Source organism: Eurosta solidaginis, chromosome X, assembly GCF_040869045.1.
Source record: "Eurosta solidaginis isolate ZX-2024a chromosome X, ASM4086904v1, whole genome shotgun sequence".
Classification (NCBI taxonomy): domain Eukaryota; kingdom Metazoa; phylum Arthropoda; class Insecta; order Diptera; family Tephritidae; genus Eurosta; species Eurosta solidaginis.
Window position 1 is genome coordinate 149,722,619 of NC_090324.1, and position 24,443 is coordinate 149,747,061.

Sequence of the window (24,443 nt, forward strand, 5' to 3'; positions counted from 1 at the left end):
GCAGTTTCATCTTAGCGTCTCGTGGTAACAAATAAGCAGTTCTGTATAAATTACGCAAGGTATTATATATCTTCCTCACCACAAGGTTGATATGGTCAACACAAGTCAGTTTGGAGTTGATTTTATAACCTAAATTAGTTACCACATTATGAAAAATGATTTTATCTCCATTGAGAATAATATCAGGAAAGTTGTTTACGTCATTCGATGTGTTTGCTAACGCAATCGCCTTAGATTTAGCTGCATTGAGGGATAGTGTATTTAGGTTTGCCCAGTTTGCTATACGTCTTAAGTCTTAATTCAGTCTAGCAAATAAGTCTTCGGAAATCCCGATAGGTCGAGACATGTATAATTGTGTATCGTCTGCATATAAATGTATGGAGGCATTGTGGCAACAAGTAACTATGTCATTGATGAAGAGTGTAAACAATAATGGTCCTAGGAACACCAAATGTGATTGGTTTTAGACTAGAGACTTGGTTATCGCATTGAACTTGTTGAAATCGCTCGAGGAGATAACTTCTCATTAACTTGATTGGAAAAGGGCTGAAATTATAGCTGGCTTCGAGCTTGAAAAGAAGTATTTTGAAATCAACCGTATCAAAAGCTTTGGAGAAATCCAGTAGTACTAACACAGTGAGTTCATTATTGTCATAGGCTGCTCGTATATCTTCAAGAATCTTTAACACGGATGACGCACAGCTGTACCCTCTTCTGAATCCCGACTGGACGTCCGATAGCAAATTATTCGTAGTTATATGTTCAGTGCAGGAACTCGGACACTTAGTTTTGGGGACCGGGAAAACATTGGCTATTTTCCATTGACTAGGAAAACTAGTGCTAGTTACAGAAAAATTGAAAATGAGAGTAAGCGGAGAGATAACAACTGGAAGGATTAGTTTGATAAATCGTATGCTAATTCCATCGATTCCTACAGCATTCGACTTAATAGCAAATATAGCGTTTAACACTTCAGCCTCTGTAACCACTGAGAAATCGAAGCTATTGATAGTTGGTCTACTGCCTACACTTAAAGACATATTATCGATACTATCATTAAAATTACCATCAGAACTACTGCCCAAAAAATGTTGGTTCATTTCATTTGGATCAAAATTACATTGAATTTTACTGTTATTAGATATTCCCAATGAGCGAAGATTTTTCCAAAGCGTTTTAGGGGGCAAATTATTATTAAATTTTGTGTTTAGGTATGCTATCTTGGCATTCCGAATGCACAGGGTAGCTTGGTTACGCAAAAGGCGGTAAGCTTCCCAGTGGTTTTTACTCTGAGATATCTTCCATTCGCTGTATGCTCTACCCCGTTTTTTTTATTAGATTTAAAATTTCTCTTGTAAACCATGGTTTCTTATTACTTCGAACTCTAATGGTTTTAAGAGGTATAAATCTACTGAAGAGGTAGTGGACAAGATTATTAAAATATTTCAACTTTTCATCTAACTGAGAAAATGAAAAACATCCACTCCAGTCCAGACGAGAGGCCACTTCATTTAATGCTTATATCACTACGCCATTGAAATCTCTGTACGTCAATTCTATGTCGTGCTCTATTGCATTAAATTTTAAACCATAGGATAGGAAAATCATTTCATGGTCAGAGATACAAACTTAGTATTGTTAACGCATATAAGATCTAGCATGCTAGGTTTACTATTTGGCGCAAAGCGTGTCGCGAACTGGTTAACAATGTTAAAGTCATAAGCCTGAAAATTACCAAGAATGCTTCTACTACGGGAATCGTTAATAAGAAGATCAACATTAAGATCTCCGCAGATGACAACATGTTGGCATTTAACTGTAAATTCAGAAATTTTCTTAAATAAATCTGCCAAATCGTTAGTCCTACTCGGGTTATAAACACACGCTACGAAGCAGTTTGTTCGTGAGTCACCTATTTCAATGAACATATATTCAACCACACTTGCGTCATCTGATCAATAAACTATGTTTGGGTTTAAAACCTCTCTGCAATAAATTGCAACTCCACCACCACGAATATTGCCTTTTCTGACATTTCGCAGTAATGTATAGTCATTAATTGCGTATGACCGATCATCAACGCTGCATCTAACCTAAGTCTCAGTGATGCAAATTAAATCAATATTTTGCTCAGCAAATACATAAGAAAGATAATCTAATTTTTCAGTCGTAAGACTACGAGTATTTAGTTGACATAAATTAAATGCATGTTCTTTTGAAATTTGACTCAAATGGGTGAAAATCTGCTTTCTTACGAGGAATTTAATACATTACTAACCGACTTTGAAGCTTGCGTAAATTCTCGACCGCTTTGCGACAACTCTACAACAACTGGCGATATAAAGATCTTAACGCCTGGTCATTTTCTCGGAAGCGAACCGTTGAAGTCACTCCCAGAACCTGAGGGTTAAAAGTTCTGTGGAAATATTTATCAGAGATAACAGTTAATTTCCGCTACGAAACACTATTTCTGGCGTCGTTGGAGGGATGAGTATCTCGTTAGCTTACAGCGTTGCACCAAATAGTTACGCCAATCACATAATTTCGAAGTAGGAGACGTCGTAGCCGTATTACACCAAGCTAGTCCACCGACAAAGTGGGCGCTCGCGAAAGTGATTCGATGTCACCCCTGAGCTTATGGTCGCGTACGAGTCGTCACTGTGAAGACGGCTAATGGAGAATACGTCCGACCAATTGCTAAGTTATGCCTACTCCCAACAAAGGCAGACCTATTTTGAGAAAACGAAGGCTCGTGACCATACATTCTTAATTATGTTACGCCTACTTATATTACATAATTTCAATTTAAGTTTTTTCTAATATTCGCAATCATAACACTTAATTTAGTTAAGTTACTTTTAATGCTCCCAAACATAAGAATTTCATTATGTTAATATTTCTCATGCTTTCAAAAAAAAAAAAAATGTAAATATAATTTTTAAAGTTGAACTTATCACACGTGCTTAGAAAAATAGTTCAAGGGCAGCGGTATGTTGAGTTCGTAATTACTTACTTACTTACTTAATTGGCGCTTAACCGTATAAACGTAATTGCAATTATTAAATAATGTACTTAGTATACAAAGGGTTAATGCGTAAGCATACCAAGCATAGGTTTGACATTTGCATTGTTTTCTTTGTTTCCCTATACTTACTTCATTCGCTTCTTATCTTGTGCATATACCGCCCGCTAAATTTACTGTTCCGTGAATTATTCTTACAATAAAATACATTTAATCTAAATTAAAATCATTTGTACGCGTTATTATTTAATATTGGCATCTTTAATTGGGTAAGCTGACCATCAACAAGTTAACCAAATAGAACCGCATCAAATACAGTCCACCACAACGGGGTAACAAGTAGTAGTCACCAAAGGGGTAAACCGCAACAACAGGTTTACAATGAAAAGAAATTTCAATGTGTATGTAAGCCGATAGGCTATGCTGTTGATTAATAAACACGTTGTTTAGGCCACAAGCCTAAATATTTCGGACCACCCTAACGCGCGCATTAGTTATTTTATTATTAATATTGGTAACGGCTTTCACCAGTCGAGAGCTAACTTTGAAGGGGAAAAACTCAACGAAAGTTTGCTATCGGCAGGTGCCGCGGACTGTTTCGCGGTCTTTACTCCTTCTTCTATTTTTTAACGTTCACGAGCCAGCCGCTAGCCCCAGGTGAGTAATCGAAACCAACCATTTTTTAAGCTTTAACAATTTGTATTAAACAATTATGAAGAGGAAGGGAGATCTCCAGTAAGTTGGGAGAAGGAGGTTGGGTAAGACTTGATGTCCCAATTGTAGTCAGTTTTGGTAAAGCAGGGAGTTATTAATGATCAATAATATGTTCTTTAAACCGTTAGAAATAACTAATTTAAATATTTTGAATTCCAATTTCAGTGATGAACGATCCTCTGGAGCACGCAACCTGTATTGAGAAGCGTGAACTTTTAGCCAAAGCTGCTGGCAACGATAATCCCTTCGACATGAAAGTGTTCGAACGTGGCGCAGGCACCATAGAAAACCCCAATCTGATACCATCCGCACTTGATGCACGTATTGTTGGTTGCATCTGTGAGTGAAGAATAAATAGCACAAGCGAACAAAAACTATTTTTTTAAAATACTAAACATTTATTTTATATTATTTCCAGGCGAGGAAGATCAAACTTATGTGCAATAGATATGGCTGCAAAAAGGTACATTAAAACGCTGCTAATGTGGTCATTGGTTAAAATTGGTTGAGAAAGCTCCTGTCTAAACTTATTACTTTTAAATAAATGCAAATATCTTTTTATTAAGAAAAAAGTAACCAAATAAATTCACAAAACCAACAAATGAAAACATGGTGAGATATTTAGTAAATATAAAATTAATAAAATTGCTTACAAGTAAACAACAAATGGAATAGAAAACGTACATTTGACGAGAGCTGCTTTCAATTTAGCCAACAAACAACTACTGGCATAATATTATTAATATAAATAATAATAATTTAATACTTTATAAACACTGTAATTAGTTTATGTTGATTATATTTAGTGACTGCTTCCCAAGGCAGTCGGTTCTATGTACCGGAGCGACTCGGGATTTTTCCCGACCAAGGACTGTCATTTCAGTGTAACCCCATTTAATTTGTTGCGTCCCTCCTACAAATTGTCATCCTCCCAGCAGCTCCTTGCAGCGGGACTCCTCCATATTCTCTTGCTCCGGGAAGGTATCGAATCCAATCCGGGTCCGTCTCCTGACCCCGGTCCTGAGAAATGGTTTTGCTGCATCTGCCGGAAAAGAATCTTTTTAGGACGGTAATACTCTGTTCAGTGTGTCTCGTGTAAGGAATGGTTGCATCGGACAGGTTGTTCTGGGCTTGATCCCAAAACCCGAGGTCCACGTAAATTTTATAAATCTCTTGTGGCCCCCCCTGTTCACGTCCAAGGGCGTCCCGTAATCTACGCCTTAGCGCCCCCCCCCCCCCCCCCCCCCCACTACCTTCCAGCAGCCTAGCTGCTCAGCAAGCCACAACTAGTACCCGCTGCTACCACTCATGACTAATATCTTCGTAGTAGAGTCGGTAGCAATGCAGAGCATCAGCCCCTGCCCCCGTCTTCTCCCCCCCTCTTTTCCGGCAGCAATCGTGTTGGTCAGGGAAACAGACTCTTAGTCCCTAACCCCGTTTGCACCGTTTGCCAGCACAGAATATATATGTTTGCGACATCCGCCCAAAGCAGCTCCTGCCTTGGGCGGTGCCACTTTCCTAGATGTTCTGGTCTCCGCGACGGCAACCCCCCCAGACGGGTTTCATTGCGCCATGTTGCCAGGTCGCAAACCCCAATCTACCGGGTACCCCAATGCTTGCCCAAGGACGCCCAGTCCCAGGGCCAAGACAGCAGTTGCGTCCTGGCCTTCCTCAACCCAGGCGTAGTCATCCGTCACATGCTCCCAGAGAGGCGACGTCTCCCCCATGCACTTCAGAATTCTGCGGTTAAACTGTAATCGATTGACTGGGAAGATCACGGAGATAGTCGATTTCATGAAGCAGCAAAACATCCGCATTGCTGCGATTCAAGAGACAAAACTCACAGCAAGATCTGCACTGCAAACCTGTGCTGCGTATAATGTCCACAGAAAAGATCGCATGAGCGGAAATGGAGGCGGCCTCGCGTTTATCACACACCACTCTGTGCAATATCATATATTTGATCCTGGCATCGACCGCAGGGACAATGTCTTAGAACGTCAAGGCCTATCTGTCCGGTCAGGCGATGCACACCTAGAAATTATCAACATCTACATCCCTCCTGCCACCTGTTACCCCAGTGGATACCGCACATAAACATAAATTCGACGCGTCCCCAATTACCATCACCGCCAAAGAGGTTGAGGATGCCGTCAGCCAAACTAAACCATTTAAAGTAGTGCGCCCAGACGGCATATATGCCACCATAGAACAGTACTCGTTGCGCTATACCTATCAAAAACTTTTGATACGGTGAACCGTGGCACGTTACTGCAAGACTTGGAAGGGTCTACCCTTCCCCCAGGTCTTAAAAGGTGGACCGCAAATTATCTGGGTGGTCGGAAGGCGTCGGTGCAATTTAGAAATGAAACATCAAAACCAAGGAGAATTAAACAACGGGTGCCACAGGGTGTTGTCCTATCCCTTCTTTTGTTTAATTTCTATATATCTAAGCTACCTTCACTACCAGAAGGAGTCACTATCGTTTCATACGCCGTTGACTACACAATAATGGCCACAGGCCCAGGCCCACAGATCGATGAGCTCTGCAACAGAATAAACGGCTACTTCCCTGATCTCTCCATTTTTTTCGCCTCGCGAAACCTGGCATTATCACCGACTAAATCTTCCGCGACCTTATTTACAACATGGACGTCCCAAATGTCGACCATTTTGAACATCCACGTCGATGGCACTACGCTACCGACTGTCCTACACCCTAAAATCTTGGGTGTGATGTTTGATCAGGATCTACATTTTGGTGAGCACGCAGCCGCAATTGTTCCAAAAATCCAGAGCCGTAATAAAATCCTCAAATCCCTTGCTACTCGATACAATCATAAAACGTGACTACTCGATACAATCATAAAACGTAGGTCTGGCACTAAAGAGCAACCAACTATGCTTTTTATTTAGTTTTTTGTAACCATTCTTTTTAGGTAAGGGGAATCGCTAAGTTAATTGGATGTGGCTGGAAAAGGGTGCACCCAAACGGTGTGATGTAGATTTTATTTCCAATTAAAGGAGTTAAAACCAATTTAAAAAGAATTACAGCAAAATTCAACTTAAAACCGTGGTATATATTCGTCCGATATATTATTAATTTGAATATAATTGTTTACACATTCTAAATAAACTAAGAATATTAGCCTATGTTATAACCAGTCAAGAGGTAACCACTATTACCATTCATATTTACTTCAGAATGTGTGCGATTGGGCAATATTTAATAGTAACGTAACCAATTTCAAGTCAAATGCAAATTTGTGACATTAGAGTTGGTTTTCAGTTCTACATACAAGTCCATTAACAATTCCTTGCTAAGACAGTACAACACTATTGCGCGTGAAGGTTTTACAAAGTATTAAAGTATAAAGCTTGCACGATGTTACTTGGGTGTTCCTTTGCTGCTATGAAAAGTGCATCGAACTTGACGCGCATTAACTCACATGAACGCCGGTTTTCTATCTGCCATTTCTGCGCCAGCGCTGCTGGAACTGTTGCAGATGGGTTATTTGTTTCGGTACAATCGCCGGTGCTGTCGCTATTAGGGGACGCTGCTGTTGTTGTAACAGCGCTTGATGTTGCGCCCGAAGTTGCTGCAGAAAAAAAAAAGAGTTAAGTTGTTACAGCTAGCAAGGTTTTGTGCTGCAATGGCGAAAACCTGTCCGAGGTTTTTGAGCATACAAATTTAGGTCGTTCTGTAAATAAGACCAGAAAGGCTTTGGAGAATTCCCCAAGTGAGTTTTTGGCAATATTATTATACAGTTCAAGCCTGTCTAATCGTTTATTCAATGTTACTTACCCGCATCATCTTCGCTTAGTTTCTGCTTTTTACTGCTTGGCTCTCTTTCTTCAATGGGTGTACTTGGCTCAGTTGCGGCCTCGGGCACCTGTTGATCCTTCCCTTGATAGTATTCTCGCAGCACCGAATATAAATTTACCGAGATGCCACGTTGTAGTTGCTCTTGCATTGCTTGCCTTTGTGGCACATTACCTGGATGTATGTGCACAAGTGTCGCCTCAGTGTTAGCGCCAATTGAATTCAGAAAGCTTGCAGGTAGCAGACCACTTGTACCACTCTCATACATTAAATAACTACCAAACGACCCGCATATGAGATGTTATTATTTTTATTATAATTTTATTAAAAGTTGCCAATACGCAGCTGACAGCCGTAACTGACAATATTTCAAATGGATTGGGTTGCGTGAAATTAAAGAATAGCAAAAAATACTACTATGTATAAAACAGCTGATAGGGTTGTAGTATGTCAATTTCGTTAAGTAACTAAGTTGGTGAAACCGAAAAAAAACTAAGCCGCAAATCTGGACTAACTTAAGTCACAACTAAGTTTTAGCCTAAGTCAAGTTGGTGAAATCGGCCCATACAGTCCAACTGGTCATCACAACACACATACAGCCATAAAATCATCCCATCATCAAAATCATCACATACAATCCGTCAATATATTATCACATCATCATCACAACATCAACAGTCCACTCATCGACATCACATACAGTCCATTAATATCGAGATCACATCACATACAGTCCATTTATCACATCAACACAGCCCAACGATCAACTTTAGAAACACAAGGTACGTGGTTGCTTGGTTGCACAATTTTATTTTTTCTATTTACGTGATTTTACGTACGGAAGGTACATTCCGTAATAGTTACAACACAAGGCAAAGCAAGCGAAATTGTTAGATTTCGTGTTTAATAAGCACACGATTCCTTTTGACTATCGAGTAATTCCCCCCACCAGTGGTAAGTATTAACCGACACAGCTCAAGGTAAGACAGTCAGTGAATTTTTTTTAGGTTTTTTTCACACACTCAACACTGCACTGTGTTGTACACCCTCGTCGTCACATACGTTGACAAAAACTTGATGCAGGAACCATATTTTCACTTGGTTTATAGCCTTAGCTTATCTATCACGGAACTCACTTTGTTAATCAGTTGCGAACTGAAATAATACCAGAAAGCCAAAAAATTAGCACTGCGTTGGGTGGCTAGTGGCTTATCACAATTGCTCACAAACACAATTTATACTGATCGCTTTATATTGTATAGCTGTATTTTTTCAGCGTTTTTATAATAAATAATTAAAAGTGTAATTTGCCACATAAGTTGGATAAACAAATTTATTTTCTTATTTATATTGGGAAAGATACCCTGGTTGGCTACTCGGGAATACTCATCAGCGTTCACATCACACTTTTTGTATACACATTAAATCATGTGTTTCACATCACTAGGTATACACATTAAATCCTCGTCAGGATTTCTATCTGTGGTTCAAATTTCTAGGTTACACACATTAAATTCACATAAGGATTTCGATTTGTGTTTCAAATCTCGAGGTTGACACATTATATCCACATCGGGATTACTATCTGTGTTGTAAAACCTTTTTTTAGGCACGCCAAATTTTTGGAAAATATTTCTATCTGTGTCCAAACACTTGTTAAGACACATTAAATATTTGCAGACGATTCTCTTCTCTTACATTAAATCCTCGCCAAGGATTTCTATCTGTGTTTAATATCACCTGATACACATTAACCCCTCTTCAGGATTTCTATCTGTGCTGCATATCACTACAGACACAATAAATCCTCCTCAGGATTTCAAACTGTATTTTATATCACTTTATACACACTAAATCCTCTTCAGGATTTCTATCTGTGGTTTACTTAATTCAATCCTCGTGAGGATCTCTCACATCACTGTTAATACATTATTCACATCAGGATTTCTATATAGAACAATCACGGCAGGATTGATAGCTGGACTACCTTCAAAAAACTAAACACACTTATAATTTTTGCTGCGGTTGAATACACACTAACGCCACTAAGTCTTTTGCCTCCAATCTCGAACCCTTTAAAGAAACAAGATATTCAAATTAATAAAATCAATGGAGATTTATATTAGATTGGCTGATTCCATAGTCTAGTTTGAACAAGATTTCAACTCCACCCCGGACGAATCCCGGAACAAGCACACCCTTGCACTACTGCAAGAGGAGCTAAGGGCAATATGGAAGAAGACCAAGTCCACATATGAAAGTCTTCTCAGCAATCCTGAGCTGTCCAAAGAGGAACTCAGCTCGCTAAGAAGAAAGAATAAAAGTTGCTTCGCATGCTACCTGCAATGCATGTCTGCTGTGGCGGCTGAAGTTGAAGCTATCACCCCAAAGCCAGCAAAAGATGAAGCAAAGGATGAAGGCTCTTCGCGCAGTGGACATAAAATGCGGCTGACGCCTTGCGACACCGATGTATTTAAAGGCAGCTACCTTTCTTGGCCGGCCTTTAGAGATATGTTCACGGCCATTTACATCCACAATACCGATTTGAAAGATGTCGAGAAATTATATTATCTGGAACCAAAAAACTCAAGGGGAGGCAAAAAATAGTGGGCAGGTTCTCGTTAACAAACGAGGGTTTTGCAACCGCCTGGAAAAATCTAAGCGACAGTTACGAAAACAAGCGTGTTTTAGTCAGCACACAACTTAAACTTTTATTTAACCTGATGGCAGTCGAACAGGAGTGTGCAACATCAATTAAAAAATTGCAACGTGAAATCAACAATTGCATTTCTGCGCTGCAATGTCATAACATTGACATCACAAATTGGGATGCTATTATAACGTACTTGTGTTCTACAAAACTCCCCTAACCCACCTTAGCGCTTTGGGAGCAGACCGTGGAAAGAAAAACCGGTATACTGAAATGGGAGGATATGGACAAATTCCTGTCCAATCGCTTCCAAAGATTAGAAACAGTTTCTGACCTCAGGGGTAACAAAACCACAAAAGCGCACAAAAATCAAAATTCAAGGGAAAGTTTAACAAAACTTGGGGTTTACCAAGCCAGCGTGCCAAAATCGGCATGTAAGATGTGCAACAGTATGGAGCACAAATTACGAAATTGCCAAAAATTCCGTAAGTTGTCCTCATCAGGAAAAATCGAATTTGAAAAAAACAATAGTTACGGTCTGAATTGTCTGTCAGGTGGACACACCGTGACAAATGCACTAGCCAATTCAATTGCAGCACGTGCCATGCAAGACACAACACCTTGCTCCATCTTCCGAAAGCACAACCAAAGAAAACTCCTCAAAGGTGGGCTCAAAACGCCACCAACCTCACAGCAGGCGAGGGCAAGGATGGAGTCTGAAAAAAGGCAAGACAATGCTAACAACGTCACGTCGTGTCATGCTAACACAACGATAGGGGTGTTATTAGGAACAGCGCGGGTTAATATACACTACAACGGAGTGAAATTTTCCGCCAGAGCGCTGATAGACTCTGGGTCCGAGTGCTCCTTCATAACTGAGAGACTCAAGAAGAGAATAAAACTGCCATCCAAACGTTTGCATGTGCAAGTGTCGGAAATAAAAAATACGCTATCGGCGTAGGTAAAATCATCGTGCTCGATTAACTTAGGTTCGCTTACAGACATAGTAAGAATCGATACAGTGGTCCTAGTCCTACCTCAATTAAGAGGGGACCTTCCCACTTGCCAAGTCAGCGCAACGACTCGACAAGCGTTCCCTGATCTGATTCTGGCAGATAAGAGGTTCTTCATTAATGAACCAGTCGCCCTCATACTTGGAGGCCACATTTATCCCCAGATAATACTAAACAGTATACGGAAGAACGTTCTAAATACGCTTCTCGCCCAAGAAACCGTCTTCGGTTGGATTTTAACGGGTCGTGCAGAAGCACCTCACCCAACTAATACACGGGTATCCTTTTTTAACGAAATTAGCCCAGACAAGCAACTAACCACTTTCTGGGAACTTGAAAACGTACCTAAGAAAAGGGCACTTAACGAAGATAATGCCTATTGCGAGGAACTTTTCAGAGCTACAACATAAAGAAACTCCGAAGGAAAAAATATATTGTCGCCCTTCCATTTAAACGGGATTTTCCTAACAACATCTCCTTAGGACCTTCCCTTAAACAGCGTCTGCTCCCAATTCTACCGGAATGAGACGCGCCTAGCCAAGACACCGGCCCTACAGACATAGTACAATAGGGTACTAGCGGAATATGAGACATTGGGACATATTTCAAAAGTTCCAAAAATCATACCACCCCACGTGACCGATTGCTACTTCTTACCCCATCATGCGGTTATAAAAGAAGAGAGCACCACGACAAAAGTTCGTGTGGTATTCAACGCTTCGTATCCCACAGCCAATGGCACAAGCTTAAACGACGTACTTTATACAGGCCCAGTACTTCAGGCCGACTTAACGATTCTAATCTTTCGATGGAGATTCTTTAAATATGTTTTTAATAGCGACATTGAAAAGATGTACCGGCAGATATGGGTAAAGCCAAACCAAACACAATTCCAAAGAATAGTTTTTCGCAACAATCCAAGTGACCCTATCAGCGTCTACGAATTAAAGACAGTCACCTTTGGAGTCAATTGTGCTCCTTATATGGCGATAAGGACACTGCACCAACTAGCAGACGACGTTGAAACTTCATCACCAATTGCTGCAGATATTTTACGGACAGGTATGTACGTCGATGACGTTCTTGCCGGGGGGCATACCATCGATTCCACACTTAAAGCTCGCGATGAAATCACAGATGCGTTACAGTCCGCAGGTTTTTACCTGTGCAAATGGACGTCAAATTGCTCAAGAATACTGAAAGGAATGCCCAAACCTCATCTGCTCAACGAAGACTTTTTGGAATTCGAGGACACGAGTACGGTCAAGAACCCAGACATTCGATGGAACGCGCATGCGGATTATTTTTACTTCACCACAAAACCAACTGAAAATCGGGATATGTTAACGAAGAGGGCAATACGTTCTGCATTGCTAAACTTTTCGATCCTCTAGGTTGGCTCGCCCCAGTCATTGTTGCCAAAATCATTATGAAAAACATTTGGCTAGAAGGGACTGACTGGGATGAACCAGTGTCGGCAGGAACCCTAGACCGATGGCATAATTATATGCAGGAATACCCCTTCATTAACGAAATTCGTATCCCACGTTGGTTGTATTTTACGGCAACCAAGGACATTGAATACACGGCTTTTGCGACGCCTCGGAAAAAGCTTACGCCGCGACAGTCTTTTTACGAGCAAAGATAAAGGATAAGGTCTACGTTAACCTATTAATAGCAAAAAAAAGAGTAGCACCAGTTAAAACAAAATCCTTACCCCGATTAGAGCTATGCGGTGCAGTGTTGCTGGCCGAAACCATCGAATCAGTGCGTGAAAATCTGAGTTTAGAAAATTTCAATCTACACCAATGGACAGACTCCACGATTTTTTTAGCGTGGATAAGAAAACCCCCTTGCTCTTGGTCGACCTTTGTCACTCATTGAGTAACGAAAATAGTAGAAAAGGTAGGAAACAAATCCTGGCACCACGTAGAATCCGCATCCAATCCTGCAGACCTGGCCAGACGAGGACTACCAGCGAAGGAGTTAGTCAACAACTTTTTGAGGTGGCAGGAACCTTCTTGGTTACAAGAAAATAAGACAGAATGGCCAATACAAGAAAAGGACTATCGGACTAACATAGAGGAGAAACGGGTGCAGGTTCATACAACTTCAAAACTAAAAGAGAAAGAGGACATCCCAGAACGGTTTTCCAATTTATCAAGGGCCTTGAGGGTCATATCTTATGTTCGAAGATTTATCCAAGGAACCAATCCTAAGACAAAATCTTCCTTTACAGCGGCATCGTACTTTATTCCACCCGATGAAATTCGGGCCACGACAGGTCGTTTAATAGATAGCATTATTTGGAGGAACTTTCGAGTTTAAATTCCGGGAAACTCATTGGTTCAAAAAGTGAAATCCTGCTGCTTACCCCCCTTGTCGATGAAAAGGGCATATTGAGGGTGGGGGGTCGTCTTTCAGGGGCCAAGGATCTTCCCTACAGTGAACGGCACCCGATCATTCTGCCGTATGACTGCCGGCTCACACGACTTCTTGTCCAGTTCATCCATGAAGACACCCTGCATGGGGAGAACCGACTTATGTTTCGTCGCCTACGCACACAATATTGGATCCATAGGGTCAAAAATATGATCCGATTGGTCATACATAATTGCAAAACGTGTACAACATGCCGCAAACGGACCCAAACTCAACTTGTGAGAGATCTACCTCCAGAACTAACCACCTTTTCCCGAGCTTTCACCAATGCGTGGGTAGATTTTGTCGTACCATTTGACATAAAATCTTATAGCGGAAGAGGATGCCGCATGTGAAAGGGTTACGTCTGCCTCTTTGTCTGCTTTGCGACCAAGGCTATTCACTTGGAAGCCACTAGTGACCTCAGTACTGCCGCATTCCTGGCAGCTTTCGAAAGGTTTGTTGCTCGGCGAGGATGTCCAAACAATATCTACTCCGACAACGGAACCAACTTTTTCGGAGCCTCCAGAGCTCTCCGCTCAGAACTCAAAGCTTTCCTGGCAGATGCTCGCAACGAAACTCTATCCAAGTACAGTCCCCAAAACCTGACATGGCATTTTATACCACCAGGAGTTCCTCACATGGGCGGGCTTTGGGATGCAGGGGTCAAAAGCTTCAAGAACCACTTCAAGAAGATCGCTTTGGATCACAAATTTACCCTTGAAGAGTTCAGCACCCTACTTTGTCGAATCGAGTCCTGTCGAGCCCCTCCTCCAACGAGCCGTGTAACTTGGAGCCACTTACTCCGGGACATTTCCTCGTTGGAGGGCACCTATTAGCGCCACCCAAGATCTACGTCAGCGAGAATCGCGCTTCACTCGTCAATCGATGGGAGAAACTTAAGGCGCTGCACCAAACCTTCTGCAAACGGTGGAAAACTGAGTATCTCACCGAATTGCAGAAGCGCGTTAAGTGGAAGCATCCACAATCAAACCTCAAACAGGGGGCCCTAGTCGTCATTAAGGAGGATAATCCGCCCCATAACGAATGGAAACTAGGTCGGCTAGCCAACCTTCACTATGGCCCCGATAACCGAGTTCCAGTCGTCGAACTGGATACGGCAAGGGGACAAACCACCAGACCAATCACGAAATTGGTCCTACTACCACCCTCCAGGGAGGGTGAGGGAGACTCGTAACTCCCAACCGTTATAACAACCCCCCCTCTCTAACTTCCAGGCAGGGGCTCCCGCCAACGCATCGCGTCACCCTAAGAGCGCAACCTAAGGAATAACCAAAAATTCCGACTCCACGTGGGAGGCTCCCACTGAGGATCCTAGAACCTCCCGATCAGACAAATCTCCCGATCTAAACTCCGCTAGCATCTCCAAATGTACCACTCTTCTACTCCGTGGTTTCCCAGTGGTTTGTATGCGGTAGATGGTATCACTGATCTTCTTCACAACTTTGTACGGGCCTTCCCAACTGCACCGAATTTTGGATGGAACACCTTTCCGCCGGTGAGGGTTGTATAACAGTACCAAATCTCCCTCCAAGAAACCTTCCGAATTATTATTCTCATCGTACCTGCGTTTCATCTTTCTACTCATTATGCTTGATCGTTCCTTCGCACTCTGTTTTTTGGCCAATGAACTACTTTGTAGAGCTTGCTCTTGACGGTTTGGCTTCACATACTCAGTATCGTTCCGACGTTTCCCAACAGAAGTGCGGGCTGGCTTCAATCCACCCTTGCATTCTTTCTGGAAAATTCCTTCAGTCGTTTTAGTGCATCCATCAGGTTTTGTCAATGCCAGTGTTTTTCTCGCAAGTACTTTTGATTTCACTTTATTTCGCCCATTCGGTCCATCAACCTTTACCTTTGACTTTCGTGGTCTTTGTCGAGTCTTCTCCACCAGTACTCGATTACTGCTGAACCCTTTCTCCAAACTGAAGTTAAGTGGTATATCCTGGTTCTTATTACGCATCACCCTTCTCTGCATATCGATCTTGATGTCATGGTCAACCAAGAATTGCACTCCCCATATGACTTCATCAACGATCTCCGCCACCACGAATTTGTGTAGAACTGTGACCTTTCCAATTAAGACTTCACATACCACTTCTCCCTGGACTTGGTTATACTCGCCAGTGACCGTACGCAACCTTGCTCCAGGTAACGGTTTTACTCTCCTGCTGACCAAATCAGACCGTATCAAGAAATGAGATGCGCCCGTATCTACAGTCAGTACATGCTCCTTGCCATCCAGCTTTCCTTCGACGGCAAGACTGCTCGATTTTCTTCCAATTTGCGACACAGATATCACAGAACATTCAATAGCTGGGGCAAGTTTTCGTTCTTTACATCTGACACGCTCTTGTTCATTTCCTCCAGCTTTGCGTTTACGGCCACCCACTTCGTTGGAAATAATAGGACCAAGATCGCGAAGACGTGCAATGTGACCGGGCTTCCCGCATTTGAAGTATTTGATAACTCTTTCACTCCGCTTTTGCGATCCTTTCAGCGCCTCCAATATTGCGTCTACCCACTCTGGCCTTTCTACTTTCACACGGCGTGCTTTGAAAACTGGCTTACACAGAAGCGACGCGGTTTCCTGAATCAGAGCGTGTGACACCGTTTCTGCGAATGTTGGCTTTGGGTTTGCGTATGTAGCTCGCTTTGTTTCGACGTCCCGTATGCCATTTATAAATCTCTGAATCTTTACCTTTTCAGTGTATTTCACCGGTGCGTCCGCATTCGCTAAATGTGCCAGCCTTTCAACATCCGACGCAAACTCTTGCAATGTTTCACCAGGCCTCTGGAAGCGGTTCAGTAACTCCATTTGGTATATCTGTCTCCTATGCTCAGTTCCGTATCGTCTCTCTGGAGCACCCATCAATGCTTCATAACTGTTCGGCCGGGGTGCGTATGCTCCTGAGTCGTAGGTGGGCGCACCGGGGTCGATCTCAGTGGGAATATGGCGTGTGGAATAATGAAATAAACAAATAGACGAGAATTTCTCGTTATAATAAGACTGTTTTATTGGGTGGACGTAAATTAACTTGGTGACAATATTACCTGACTGTATGTAGAAACACGGCAGAGATCGTTGGCGGCAGATGCGTATGGTGCGGCGGTTGAAATCCAAGAGGCCGGTTGTATAGCAAACTACAATCGTTGACCCGCAAAATCCTCCGTTTTGGAGGGGAAAGGCACCCACACATCAACCCCGACATGCATATGCATAAGTGCTGACAAAAGCACACATACACGTGCATGTACATGCATGCACATGCATGTGGCGGTGATGGTGTGGGTGGTTATAAATTAAGTCGAGTATCGATTTGCAGAGTTGCATTGGGGGATCACAATCAGATGCGGAAAAGTTAGGCATCCTGCCTAAACATGCCAGCCCCCTTGCGATACGCAACATCGTTTTCCGCCAATGACCTCCGTTGAAACGAGAAAAATGAATATAAGACTTACAAACTAAACTTAATCTAAATGAGGAGTTCGTCTGCGACGCAAAATGGCCGGGAACCCTTTCCGACTTGCTTAGCATGCCACCTGAGCTAAAATGAAAAAGTAACGGTTATGAACAGATATAAGTGAATATTTCTTGCCATTGAATTATACATAATTCTTAAATAAAGAAATTCAGAACGTAATATATGTATAGTCGATGGCCAGAAAGGCTGGACGAAGAGGCCGAGGTCTCCGTTCCAGAATGGCACCATTTTTTGTTATTCTTTGGGTTTTTTTTTGTTCCCGATGGAGAGGCCGAGGTCTCCGTTCCAGATTTGCGTTTTGTTTTTTTTTTTTGGTTGGACGAAGAGGCAGAGGTCTCCGTTCCAGACTGGAGGGTTTTGAGGTTTTTCTGGGCTGGACGAAGAGGCCGAGGTCGCCGTTCCAGCGTCTCACTTGTAGTATCGCTCTCAAGGCCACTGTGGCATTTTATGGATGTACCGGGGCGAGCGGCCGTGAGGCTGGTTGGGTGAAGCGGAGGTCTTTTATTACAAACTGTATGTTAGAATAGATAAATTAAGTGCATATGCGAAGCATATTATCAAATACAATTTTTACCAAGCAGAGATGCGTTACTTACGTTCACCAGACATAAATTTGCAGATTGGCGATGCGTTCTCCGCGACGCGTTCTATCTGCGCGTACCATTATGCTAAAGGTACCATGCAACCCTGTCGTGTATTTATCGGTCAGCTGCTAGCTGGTATGGTGAGTTTGCGGCGTACGAGTATATATACATATATGTATTTGCTTGCCCTTGACAAAAAAAAACTAGGTCACTGGGGCAGTAGCACACTAGGCCGGTAGAAACAGTTGACTTTTTCCAATTTCGGGACTTTGTCATGTCGGATTTTTTTAATTTCGGGACTCGGATTGGTTTTGTACCGAGCCCTTATAACGACTCTTTGTGATATTTGTTGTTTAAAAACAACAAGTCCTGCCCGCAGCCAAAAAAAACAAGCAGTACCGAAGGCAAAAAAATCAAAAAGGAATTTTTTTGTTGTTTTTTTTTTTTGTAAATGAGACCATAATTATTTTTAAATGAGGTTTTCGCCTTTATTTTTGTGAGTAAGTATGTTTTGGGACTGCCCGGGCGCCCATATGGATTAAAAAAATTCCGATCCCGATTTTGTGTTTTGCGGGTTTTCGGTACCCGGTTGCCTCTTTTTATGCAACACTAATATGATATGGCGAGCCAAGTAGGCATACATACATACATATGTACATACGTTGGTTACAAATATGCCAACGGCAAAAGACAAAGCAACTGAACATTCATACACACCCGTGTATAGAATGTAAAATTCCATTGAATTGAAAGAAGCGGTAAAAAAATCGAAAGATTTTTTTTTTCGCTCTTTCAATTCTTTTTACTACGGCGACTGAAGCATGACGCATAGACAATTGGAAGAAAATGGTAAGTTCGTTTTAAGATTTGTTCATTTGATATATTCTTTTAGTTTAAATTATTAATTCATTTTTCTTTATTTTCAGGTGACTGGTGATGGAGATCCAGGAGAGGTGATGGGTTTTATGTGTCGCTCTTTTTTTTTGTTTTCTAGGTTACCGGCATCGCAAAGGGGTGCTCCAACTGCGGCGTCGGCCGCGCCGTCAGTTGTCACACTTTTGCGATGCCCATTGATGCATGCACTAATGGCTTTTTCTCTTTTTCTTTGCAGATTTTGTCATGGATATTTCTGGACACCAGAGTTAACCTTGGAAGTTACAGATTTGGAGGCTGGGGAAAGCTTTTCAGAAGTGCAGCAAGCAAGTGCTTCTGGCACTATACACGGAAATGACGATGTAATGGAACATTGTGAAGATTCGCAAATTGCGAGCTTTGCCAAATCAGGAGGATTGCGGCGACAGAAACTGCATCATGGTGAAAGACCATTTAAATGCAAATATTTTGAATTAAGCTTTGTGCGAGCGGATGATCAGCGCCGTCATATACGTACCCCTGCCGGAGAAAAACCCTATAAGTGCAACTATTGCGAGCGCCCTTTTGCTCAAAGTAATGATCATATTAGACATATGCGCCTACACATTGGTGAAAATGTTTATAGATGTGAATTGTGCCCATCAGCGTTTTGTTCTGCCTTTGAGCTGCGTGCACACTGCTCAACGTCTAAACGATGATGAAGAGACACGTGAGCGTAATATGAAAGCCTTAAAAGAAGCAGAAGCTAAATTGGGATTAAATGTGTCCTAAAATGCAAATCACACGCTAGATTCTAATGTGTAGGTACAATCGTATAAATTATATAGCGCTGTAAAGTGATTGATGCTTGTGATTAGGAGAGGCGTTATAGGCCTCTAGAATTGGCCATATGAGCGTTAAAATGCCTTTAGCTCCATATGGGGTAAATTATCCTTTGCAGAAAAGTTACAACGGGTTGTCAAGATACAGCTTGAAAATTTAATATTTCTCTCATGTACATAATGACCGACTTCATCATATTAAATCGTAATTATAAATATGCTGATAGCCTTCATAGTTTTTAGCGGCCGTGAGTGATGGTCAAAAAATTAAAAAAAAAATGTTTTTTTTTCTGGCTGGCTATTAGTCTAATATTTCTATCTTTGCAATGTTATAAAGACATACATTATGGAAAAAGAACATGACATTTACTCTAATTGTTTGGGTTACTTTGATGGTGTCCCGTGGGTTATGTTGGTAGCGCCCACATGCCAACTGTATCCAAATGCAATAGCCTCCACTTTAGGGCATAAACTCCTTTGGGTATTCTCGCGTTGGAAGTGGCCAACTCCGGTGCTGCTGAAGCATACAGACAATGTCAATTTAAGGTTTCCGGTTTGGGATCCACGCGTTAATGCCTCGGATCGCGATCATCTTATGCCAATTATAACACCGGCATATCCTCAACAAACCTCCACTTTCAACGTGTCGGAATCAACCAAGCAAGTAATACTTAATGAATTTAATCGAGGTATGATTACAACTGATGAGATGATGCTCGGACGTGTGACATGGGATCGACTATTTGAAGCCCCTTGTTTCTTTTACAAATATCTTCACTCTATTGTACTTTTAGTTACATCGCAAAATGGCGACGACCAGCTCGAATGGTGCGGCTTAGTGGAGTCAAAAATACGTTTGTGGGTTGGTAATTTAGAACGGAATCAACACATTGCATTGGCACATGTAAATCCTACATGTTTTGATTATAAGAAACCAGCTGTTGTCGGCACACACAACAACAGCGCCAATGATGATGATAAAAATCAATGAAGTGGTGGTGGTATTGCACCCATAAGTTCATCCAACTCTTGTGCGATGTGGTTGATTGGTTTGGAATTTGAGCGTACAGAGAACTTGTATGTAGGCCTGAACGATAGTATTCAAAATTTCACAGAACACGTCATACAACATGGGGTAAACGTAAAAATGCTGAAGCACGGAATGAAAATTGAGGCGCGGCATGTAAAGCGTAAAGCACTGTCACAGTATTTAGATACGGACTTTTTAAAGTGTGAACGCACGTCCAGGGAACAACACCAATTTTAGTAACGCAGTTTTAGCTAATCGTAAACGTTTGTCGACCGAATTATCTGCAACACAGCAACAGAAAGATGGTACGACTAAAAAGGGTCGTGTAGGTGAATCGCAAACAGAGGACATTTCACGCATGTGGAATGATTCACGTACACGTGTGTCAAGGTCACGCACAATAGCTTACGGTTAGTATAGTTTGTAATCTAAAATATATATCGTCGGTGAAATTTCCGACCACCTGTTCTGGTTGTTGTATTCTTTGAGTTTTTGAAGTGATTATATCAAATCGCCTCCAAGACTGTCGGCTTACTACCGGGCTATGGGATTATTTCCACTATTTGGTATTAAGGCCCGTGGAAAACGTTTTATATGTGGTTTGAGCTTTCATAGACGATATATACGTATTCGCATAAATGAATCTGTGCGATGGAAAACTTCATATTTCCTTTCCAATAAAATTAGGTGTCATTAGCTTACTTGCAAAATACGCGACACTTAGGTGCCTTCACAATTCCTTGCGGACGTTAGGAAACCAATGAAGGTTGATGAGATCATGGATCCGGAAGTACCCAATTTATCTGGTGGTGCACTGAAACGAGTTACACACCCATTCACGAAGCCCAGCTATCATTCAATGAACAAAGAGAGGGTGAGTTTAATTCAATTATTAGATGTTTGTTCTTCGATGAGCAATCTGGACGGGTTACTTGTACGAAGTAGGGAAACGGGGAATAATTCAATCCCCTTCAGTGAAATAATAGTAGCCAAGTATCTTTGTTAGTTAAAAATTTAATGGGCCGAATGACCAGGTAGTATATTAGTAGTGATAATAAATTTGTAAATGCCAGAGGTTTTGGGGAAATAATTCATTTTTCCACTAAATATTCAGTGAATTGATAAAGTTATGTTGGTTTGGTCATTCTTGCAGAACTTGTTTGAGGAATGGTGCACCATCCCAATATTTGTTGCCAAAACTCCCTATATGAGCATAAGTTCAAGGCATTTTGTCGTAAGAAAAGTTAATGGAAAGTTTTCCAAGATGCAGCGTTCCTCAATCTAACTCTAATATATGACGGTTTTTTTTGGGGGTGATACGACCCTCAGAGAAATTACACATTAACTTGCTCCTGCACAAAAGTGTATATAATGGTATACACCATTTTACAACAATAAGAAGTGGTTACACGAATTGTTTGCTTTTTGCGATCCTTTGATTAAACTTGAGTTATGTAGTTCCTGTGTTTAATAAGTTATCGGTAATTTTTCGCTATTTCGTATAATTAGCGTTTGTTTTTTTCGAAGTGTTGAGACATGTATTGTGTTTTAAATCGCTTCTAAAAAATGTTTATTATTATTATTTTTTTTTTTTTAATACGTAGCACTCAACCTCGCAAACATTTTGCGTGTTGGATATTTCGGTTTTTCGTTTCTTGATTCCTCGTATGAACACTGGTACTTGGTTTTCTCTACATGATGTGTCACAATTCCGAACCGTAAGTGTTCTGTGATCCGCGCTCCGGGTAAGGGGATGAATTTTGGTAAATTCTGTTGACCTCGCGCCTTTGGCCGAGTGCTTAGGTGTTCTGTGGTCCTTGGTCGGGCTGATGGAGGGAATTTGGGTTGACTTGTTGGAAGTTTGAAAATATGAAAGGCCGAAGGCCCTTAGATTCTGTGGCAGATCGGTTCGCCCTTCTGCGGTAGGCTTTTATGACGTCCTCGTTATGGGATAACGAGTGAATGGGATGGTTTCTGGTGTCCTCGCTCTGGGTGAGCGAGTAAATTGTGGGGTTTTCTGTTCAGGGGGCCCCCGGCTAGTCTTGTTGGAAAAAACTTAGAAAAAAAATGTTTTTTATTTGCGAGCTTTTGGTAAGCTCTCCCGCGTTCTCGTGTGTCTCGCTCCCTTTCCCCATTGCCCACCAGTAGTCAGGTTTTAGATTCCCTCCAGTAGACTCGACACGAGACCGGGGGTAGAGAACAAAAAAAGAGAAGATGTAGGATCGCCCTTCGGTAGACTCGCACCATCACGAGACCGGGGGTTGATAATAATTAGTGCCTCGGGAGAGACACAAGCTTAGGGATAGCGTGGCCTTACGGCGCGTGGTTGAACGCGTCTTTATGTCCCGCGCTCCCTTTCCCCATTGCCATCGCGTAGTACGTTTAGGTATTCCCCTCCGGTGGACTCGCACCATCACGAGACCGGAGGGTTGATTATAATATATGGCTCGGGAGACAGAGAGGCTTAGGGATAGAGAGACACGAAGACGCGGGTTCCTTAATATGCTTTCCATGCTATCACCAACCGTGGGCCTCTGATTTTAGGTAGTCGGGGGAAATAGAATTTTGCTTTTTGGGTTTTGTAAGGCGGCATTTGGCCCCTTATATTTAATCCTCCTTGTCGTGGGACGGAAGGAGTACCAATTTCGTAATTGGTCTAGTTATTTGTCCCTTGTTCGTATGAACGTCAACAACACGCACACGGTTATCGAAGCCTGGGTGTGTTGACGATTCTCCCCATTCTCCACTCGTTGGGTTGGAGGTTGTCCTCTTTAATAACAACTAGGTCTCCGGGTCTTAGATTAGGTTGTGGATGTTTCCACTTGTATCGTTTCTGGATCTCGGTGAGATATTCGGTTTTCCATCGCTTGCAGAAAGTGTGATGGAGGGCTTTGAGTTTCTGCCACCGATTGATCATAGAGGCCGGGCTCTGACTAGCATCCGGCTCTGGCGGAGCCAGTAGATGGCTGCCAGTGAGGAAATGACCTGGGGTAAGTGGCTCTAGGTCCGTTGGGTCATTGGACGCCGGGCTGAGCGGCCGCGAGTTCAGGCATGCCTCGATGCGGCACAAGGGGGTATGGAATTCCTAGAAGGTGAATTTGTGTGGTGAGGCTATCTTTTTGAAATGGCTTTTGAAGCTTTTCACTCCAGCCTCCCACAGCCCTCCCATATGAGGAGCGCCCGCAGGGATGAAATGCCACGTGAGTGACTGGTGGCTGTACTTTGAGACAGCGTTCTCTCGCGCTTGTGAGATAAAGGTCTTGAATTCTGATCGTAAAGATCGTGACGCTCCGACAAAGTTCGTACCATTGTCGGAGTACATATTTTTTGGGCATCCGCGCCTAGATATGAAACGGGCAAATGCCGCTAGAAATGATGGTGTGCTGAGGTCAGTAGTGGCCTCCAGATGATTTGCTCGTGTGGAAAAACACACGAAAAGGCAGACATAGCCTTTGGGTAGTCGACACCCTCTACCGCGGTAACTTTTGATGTCGAAGGGTCCGGCGAAGTCGACCCCAGTATTCGTGAATGCACGGCTGAAAGTCGTGCGTTCGCGAGGGAGAATACCCATAAGTTGGGGCTGAGCACGCTTTCGGTGTATAGTGCAAACTTTGCAATTATGAATGGTTGCCCTAATCATGGTTTTGATGTTAAGTATCCAGTATTGGGTGCGTATCAGACGCAACATGAGTTGGTTTTCCCCATGCTGACTTTGTTGATGAAACATTAGGACTGTCAGACGGGATAACCGGCAGTTGTATGGGAGGAGGATTGGGTGGCGTTCATTAAAAGCTAAGACCTTTGACGCCCCGAGTCGCCCTCCTACCCGAATGATGCCATGTTGGTCTAGGTAGGGATTAAGTGAGAGTATTGCACTTTTCCCTGCAATTGGTTTTCCGGCCTTTAGATCATTATATTCGGAATATAGTGTTGTTTCTGATAAATTTTAATTAAGAGTTGGGTTACTGATTTGATCTCATCAGGAG

General features: G+C 42.3%; 1 long non-coding RNA gene and 1 pseudogene across 1 annotated transcript; both read left to right on the forward strand.

Moving 5' to 3' along the window:
* The first annotated feature begins 3,911 nt into the window (after positions 1-3,911).
* Positions 3,912-4,344, forward strand: LOC137234579 (uncharacterized). Its single transcript, XR_010947825.1, has 2 exons — positions 3,912-4,075; positions 4,155-4,344. It is a non-coding gene; the product is annotated as an uncharacterized lncRNA (long non-coding RNA).
* Positions 4,345-19,773: 15,429 nt separating this feature from the next.
* Positions 19,774-21,281, forward strand: LOC137235185 (poly(A) polymerase gamma pseudogene; annotated as a pseudogene).
* The last annotated feature ends 3,162 nt before the right edge of the window (positions 21,282-24,443 follow it).